Source organism: Puma concolor, chromosome C2 (assembly GCF_028749965.1).
Source record: "Puma concolor isolate L17-30 chromosome C2, mPumCon1.1.hap2, whole genome shotgun sequence".
Lineage (NCBI taxonomy): Eukaryota > Metazoa > Chordata > Mammalia > Carnivora > Felidae > Puma > Puma concolor.
In genome coordinates this window covers 12,815,828-12,823,967 of record NC_141675.1, presented here as the reverse complement: position 1 = coordinate 12,823,967, position 8,140 = coordinate 12,815,828, and positions in this window count along the sequence as shown.

Below are 8,140 nucleotides of genomic sequence, written 5' to 3'. Positions count from 1 at the left end.
ATTGACATAATTGAAGGTAGAAATAAACAACTTAATAATAGGTAAAGAGTCCATTAACTTACTTTCAGTAATGAATAAAACAACTAGGTAGATGATCAATAAGGAAATAGAAGACTTGACAACACCTAACAGACATATATAGAACACTCCACCCACAATAACAGAATACTATTTCTTTTCCCACGCATATGAACATCCTCCTGTGTAGACCATATGCTAGGCCACAACAGAAGTCTCAATAATTTTACAAGATTTGAAATTATACATTTGTTTTCCAACCATAGCAGAATGAAATTAAACATCACTAACAGAAAAAACTTAGGGAAATTCACAAGTATGTGGAAATTAAACCATCCTCTTAAGTAACTAATGGGTGAAAAATATATTACAAGGAAATTTAGAAGATACTTTAAGGTGAATGAAAACTAAATACAACATACCAAAACATATAGGAGGCAGGTAAAGCTCTGCTTAGAAGGAAAATTATATGTGCAAATACCTATATTAAAAACAAAAAAGAAGAAGGAGGAGGAAGAAGAGGGAGAGGAGTCATCATCATCTCAAATCAGTAATTTATACTTTCACCTTAATATAAAAACAGAACACAGGAAACCCAAGCAAACAGGAAGAAGGAAATGTAATGACTATAGTGGAAATTAATGAAATAGAGAATAGGATATTAATGACCAAATTCAATGAAACTAAATATTGTATTTTTGAATAGATCTACAAAATTGACAAACCTTCAGCTACACTGGGAAAAAAAGAAAGAAAAAAGAAAGAAAGAAAGAAAGAAAGAAAGAAAGAAAGAAAGAAAGAAAGAAAGAAAGAAAGAAAGAAGAAAAAAAGAAATACATTCTGAGCATTACTATTGATTTTACAGAAGTTCAAATAATTATAAAGGAATATTACAAACAATGATATGCTAACAAAATAAGTAGTCTAGGTGAATGGACATATTCAGAGAAAAAAAACACAAACCAGCAAAACTGACCCAAGAAGAAAGAGGAAATTTGAATAGACCACAAAACATAAAGATACTGAGTTAGTAATTGAAAAACACACCTCTGGGTGCCTGGGTGACTCAGTCGGTTAAGCATCAGACTCTCGATTTTGGCTCAGGTCATGATCTCACTGTTGTGAGATCCAGCCCCCTCAACACATCCAGCTCTGTGTTGACCAGGCTTTGTGCTGACTGGGCTCCGTGCTGAGCATGGAGCCTGTTTGAGATTTTCTTTCTCCCCCTGCCCTTCTTCTGATTGCACTGCACTCTCTCTCTCTCTCTCTCTCTCTCAAAAAACAAACACACACACAAACAAAAACACATAGCTAACTAATACAATGGTGAAAAACTGAATTCTTTTCCCATAATATCAAAAAACAACATAAAATGTCCCCCAAGAACCAATTTTTTTTCCTTTGGTGGCAATATCTCTCCTGTTGAGACTGTATGCCTTTAAAGCTTCTAATTTACAACTTCTATTTTAATTTTAACAGCTAGCTCTGATTGAGACAGTGTGCTAGGTGCTTTACGTTATCTTATTTAATCTTCAGTATCAATTTTATTTTACAGATAGATTTAGAGACTTATAATAGATTGCAAGCTGTAAAGTAAATTTAGATGAATTTGGAATACGGTTCTGCCATTTTCTATGTGACCTTGTGGCAAGTGACTGAACTCCTCTGTGCCTCAGTTTCCTCTTTTGTAAAATGAGAATACCGATAGTATCTACTTCACAGGGTTGTTGAATGTAAGAGATATAAAACACTTGGAAATAGTGCTTGGAACACAGTAAGGCTTTATAGAAGTTGGCCATTATTGTAATTGTTGTAAGTTACATATGTAGCAAATAGTAAAGGCATGATTTGAAACCACACATGGTAGACATGGAGATTCATGGACCACGTCTCGCTTGAAGGAAGGACTTGCTTTCCCACTGAAGGGGACACGCTAAGCAAAAGCCTCTAGCTGACACCAAACTACAGGGTCTATCTCTGTTACAGAAAGTTTCCTACCCAAGGTCCCACAACTTCCAGCACATTCCCACATTCAGTGACTGAGTGACGTCGGGATATGAAAGTCTAGCCATTATGACCAGAGTATAATTCTGGTGGGTAATATTTATTGTTGAATTCCTTGCCTGGCCACCCAAGGCTCCACCCCACCTTCTTTACAGTTCAATTTCATCCTCTTCCCAATCCTATGTCTGCCCTCTTCCATTCATAGGGGTTGATCCCTAATAAATGTCTTGCTCCCCAAACCCTGCCCTATTTCTGCCTCCGGGCAATTCTACCTGTGGCACTACACTAACATAGCATTTAGAAACCATTCATGGAAAGAAATGAAATACCGTGACATTTAGGGTCATTCTTAAATGAATAGTAGGGGAGAACTAATAATATTTATTGAACTATCATTATATGCTATGCTAAGTGTTTTTATTTCACAATTTAAAAAAACTACAACAATAACTACTACCACATTCATAATTGGAGGCATAGAGTAGTTAAGTAGTTTGACCAAAGTTTCCCAGCTAATACATATCCTGTCTGCAATATGAACCAAAGTCTATTTGCCTTCAAAGCTCATGACCATATCATATGTTATGCTGCATTTGAAGTAGCTCTTAATTAATACATAGTGAAGACATTTTAATGCAGTCAGTTAAATCAATAACATTTGTGTTACTTGAGGTGCGAATATGCTCATAATAATCCCGACGATTGTTTTGAGACACTTTTCCAAAGACATTTTTTCCTGATAAAATCTTGAGGTTAAATACTATAGATTTTCCTGACTTTGGTATGATAGTGGTGTCAGGTGAGGAAAATTCTTTGGATTTTTTTTTTTTTGTCCCATAGGAATGTTTTTTTTTGTTTGTTTTCTTTTCTTTTTTGAGAATCTTTATCATTCAGAAAAACTAAAAGAAAGCTTTCTGAGATCAGTTCTATGGTTTTGCAGTACTCCCAACCAGAAACAAAGACAATTATGCCGGTGAAAAAGGATGGTCACCTGAAATCGAAAAATACCACTCTTGCCACACTCCAGTGACTTTAATACTATTCATAATTGAAAGCCTTGTCTAAAAAGCAATTAGCCGGCCCTTAGTTAAGGGGCCATCCTTAGAGAACCACTCCCTGCTCCAGTCTTTTCTCCGTAACCCATCTGGTGATGCTATTTCCTACTTCTTGCACCATCCCTACTTGAGACCCTGTAATAGATTTCCATTATTCTTTGGCTAAAGGAATTTAATATGGCCCATAAGCCTGAACATAGTCTTGCATAAAAATAAATATTTGTTGAATAAATAAATGAGCAAATGAGCATGCATCTAGAGCTTTAAGAATATGTCTTACAATTATAATTTTGTGTTATTATTTTTGTATGTACCAACACCCAGCTATGGGATCATTGTTAAGGTGTTTTTATGGGCTATGGTGTTGTTTTTTGGCTAGAATGAAGCATGGAATTTCCCTGCTCTTGGAAACAAACAAGGAAGATGGAGAACACCTGGCTGGATTGACCTTCAGAATTCTGCCATGTAGGATTAAGAAAAGCTCTTTGGCATCACAGGATCACATAGCAATGGAAGATTCTGTGAGTGCAATAGATACAGTAACTATAGCTGGCCTCATATTTCTGGTTTTGACTTGGTAAGATTTATTCAGGTGATTTCAGTGATGAGGGAACCTAACTCTGCTTGTCCTCTGCTTCTTCCCCTCATCAAAGTGCTTGCCTAAATCAAAATTTCAAGATTTGCAATTCATCAAGATGATTCTATGAGTGCATCATAAATTGGGCAGATTAGATTTTGTATATCTTTAGCTCCACAAATCATCATTTATGAGTTTCACCGTTGGGTGCAGAGTGATAAGAGAAATGTGGGAAATATGGGGACCAGGGTGAGATCATTTTATTTGAATTAGACAAATGAGACCGTGCTGGAAAGAAACACCCAATGTCTCTGGACAAATTTATGAAGTCAAAACAAAAAATAATTACAGTGCAGAAATGGCTGGTGCTGGATGAACCTGCTTCATTCCTAATGTTGGTTGGCAGCTCTTCATCCTGATTATTCCATCTGGAGATAATTGTGTGATATCATCCATAAAATTAAATCATAAATCAACCCAACTAGTGAATAGGCCAGCAAGCTGCTGAGAAAGCCACACGTAGGGAGGTGAGACTTCTCATCTTAATGAGAGGTATGGGAGCGAAATTAAGAGAAGAAGACATGTAGAGGGTGACCCTCAGCATGTCCACAGCCTCACTTGCTTACAGCTGCCACCAGTCTATGCCTCAATAGTGCCAGAACAGCCAACATATTGCCTGCATTACCCACTTGCTGATGAGGAAAGAACGTTCTGTTCATGAAAGAAAACATGTATTGCTTTTTAAGGATTTCTGGTTTGAGTTGTAAATGCCCAAAAGGAAAGCACTTTATTTCCTTTTTTGATGAAATGTTAACAGTGATAGAAAGCTTGTAAATGCAATAAGAATCTTATACATGAGCATTTGGTCCAACATCTTCTCTCGGCTTAGCTTTTGGAGGTTTGAAGAGTACACACCGTGGTCTTTGTTAGTAAGTGAGCTGTGGTCAATTTGCGAGTTGTATTTGGAAAGCATTTTTCAGAGGGCAAGGTATAGTTTTAAGGCAATTAAGTATGATGCATAAAAGTGTAAAATAATTAAGGGGCACATTAATTGTATTACCGCATCAGCAAGTGGGTAATGCAGGCAATATGTTGGCTGTTCTGACCCTTTTGAGGCATGGACTTTGGTGGCAGCTGTCAGCAAGTGAGGCTGTGGACATGCTGAGGGTCACCCTCTACATATCTTCCTCTCTTAGTTTCACTCCCATACCTCTCATTGGTTAAGTGTCCACCTCTTGACTTTGGCTCAAGTCATGATCTCCTGGTTCACGACTTTGAGCCCTGTGTCAGGCTCTGTGCTGACATTGCAGAGCCTGCTTGGGACTTTCTCTCTCCCTACCCTGATATCTCTCTCTCTTTCTCTCTCTCTCACACACACACAGACACACAGACACACAGACACACACACAAATAAATAAGTAAACTTTAAAAAAAGAGTAAAATAATTAAGATAAAGACAAAGGTATTGTTTAAATGGCTGCTGTTGATTTCCAAAAGCGCATGCTGGGGTCAGCAAGAGAGAAGGGTCAAGAGTCAAAGGTCATCCCAGACTCCCTAACAGCTCATGCTGGAGCAAATGGACTAAGGACATGTATTCCTTTCAGTTGAGTCATTTGAGATGATAAATCCCATTGGCTTTGGAGATTCCACTTGCGACCATAATAAATGCAAAATCCAGCTGTACATTGAGTCTCTGAATTTTCAAAGTGGTAATGGGAACAGATGTTGAGAGTCTGGAGGCTTGTGAACATCTGTGGTAGGAAGGTCACTGTGCCACTCAGCAGAGATGCAAGTAGAAAAACAATAATGAAGATAAATGTTTTCTTGTGTTTTTTTTTCTTTTTTCCCCCCTCTAAATAATATTAGGACCAACAGAGCAAGAAAAATCACCAGCTTTGAAAAATGCATCTTCTTTTGTTTCATTCTCAGTTGTGTTGAGTACATGTAATGAACATACATTGAAAGCTATATATTTGTAAGTGTAGGAGTCTAGCTGGTTTTAGACAGTTCTAAAATGTGGCCAAATCAGAATATGAAAAATCTTCTTAGGAACAGATTCCATTTACCTATCTTGAATTATTTTATTCTCTTCATCTCCTGCCTCCCAAGAATCTTTGTTGTCTGTACTTCATTTTGGCAAAACCCAACCAGAAACCAGAAAACCACATGAACCAATTTTATGGTAATGAACATTAGAATTCCATTTTATCAGGTTTATAGTATTAGTCAGGAGTCTTTTCAGCTGCAAACCTCTGGAGCCCAACTCAAACTAGTCTAAAGAGAAGGAATGTATTGTCTTATGTAAATATATCTAGATATGTCTCGAGAGGTAGACTGATTCAGGCATGGCTGCCTCCTTCAAGTCTCAAATAATCCTCTCCTTTCCCTCCCCTTCCTTTTCCCTCACCCCTCTCTCCTCTTCCTAACTATCTCCATTTTCATTTTCAACTATGGGTTCAGTAGAACCTCTGGTTTTGTTCTAAGTTAGTTATGGCCTTTCCATAAAAACAAAAAGCACTAAGTGGCTCCAGGCCTTAAGATCCATGATTTCCCAGAGGAAAAGAGTATATATTTCTCAGTAATCTCAGCAGACATAGTGTAAAGGAGTCACGGAGGGACATGGAAGATAAGGTTAACTGGACTGAATGTGTTGCAATTTCCTCATAGCAGGAAGCTTTCTGAAATTTTAAAGCTGTAAAATGAAATGACTGGATCTTAATTTTAGAAAGATTGCCAGGTGGCAATGTGGAGAATGAGTTGGAATTGGAAGAAACTTGATTCTGGAAGAGGAGTGCAGGAAGCAGAAGGTGAAGGGTGAAGCAGAAGGACTAGAAAGGATAAAAAGCGGAGTCAAAATGCCTTGGAGAAATACAGCTGAAGCAACTTAGCAACCAACTAAATGTGGACAAATGAAGATAAAGGGAAATTAAAGACAACATCAAAGTTTCCAGTATAGAAGACTGAGTGGATTTTATGGTCATTCACTGATAGGTGGAGACATCATCACCTAGCACTGAATTTGAAGGTGCTCCTTCTTTGTAGGTATTTAAAAGTAATTTTTCTCTCCCCCTGGGTAGAAATACCAACACATCTGATACTTCTTGCATTCCACTCATAGCAGAGAAATTATGCAACAGATTTTAGTCAACATTCAAGTTTGGAACTAGGATAATGTTTTTATCAATGGAGCCTTTATTCAATCCTTCAGGCTAATTCCATTAAAAGATATCAAATGTGTGAATATTCCTTCTCGGCTTTGAATAACTCAGAATACTGATGTTATAAGTATTAGATTTTCCTCCAAATAGTGTGTACTATGATTGATTTTTTAATTGTTAGTTACTCATTATTAATAACTAATTACCTGGAGGAAGACATTTAGGAAGTATCTGATCTAGCCCACAGGTGATGCAGTGTGCAGTACCTAACATGGTAGGCAAGGAAGAAAAGTGGGACCAGTAAAACCTTATTGACAAAACCAGATGGTGGCCAACTTTAGTTTGCCAATTTAATGTTTAAATATTGAGTCATATTATCTATTTTGATTACTGAGTTTTTGGTACTTCTTGTATATATGTAAGTATGTTTGTTTGTTTTGCATAAGACCCCACCGTAGTCCCAATTTTGTTGGTTCTAGGCCAACAGGATTTTGTCCCAAATACAAGCTCAAAGTACTGTATTCAGGAGGGAAACTATATGTAGAAATACTGAGAGCCAGAAGAGTTTATCCAACAGGTCATCAGTATAGACGTCCAGATTTTGGGGGGAGGCAGACTTACTTGCAGAGGGTTAGAAGAAGCACCATTTGGAGAAGAAGTCTATTTGGAGACAACGTCTTTCAAACAAAGCCAGAGGTATGACTATTAGTTCTTTGGTAGGCTTCCTGGGCCAAGAATATGCTCTTGAATTTTCTGAAATGTGCTGAACAGGAAAAATAATTTATGAAATGTGATATTTTATTCTGAGCCTTGCTACTAAAAATGTGGTCTATGGATCAAGGGCATCAGTAGCAACTGTTTGCTTGTTAAACTGTAAGTTCTCAGGCCACATCCCTGGCCTACTACATAAAATCTGCATTTTAACAATATGTCCAGGTGGTTTGCATATGCATTGAAGTGTAAGAAATAGCCTCCAAAGTGGAGTACAACTTTAAAATAATAAAACTTTGATTTATTTGTTTTATCTCACACTTTTACCACTTTAATATTATTTCTATATTATAAGATGTATTTATTATATTACTATAGTACTGCATATCTACTGTTATTGGGGATATATTCACAAACTTGATTTTTTTTTTCATCTACAGAAATATATGACCAAAAATTTTTGAGGACCACCACTTGGCAGATTTCAGCTCTGACATGCAAGTGCTTGGAGAGAGAAATAAAAGAGGAAAGAACAAAGCTTAGAGTATTCTAATCTTTTGGAGTGACCTTCAAGGTTAGTCTGTTATCCCAAGGTCATGATGACTAATTACTGCATC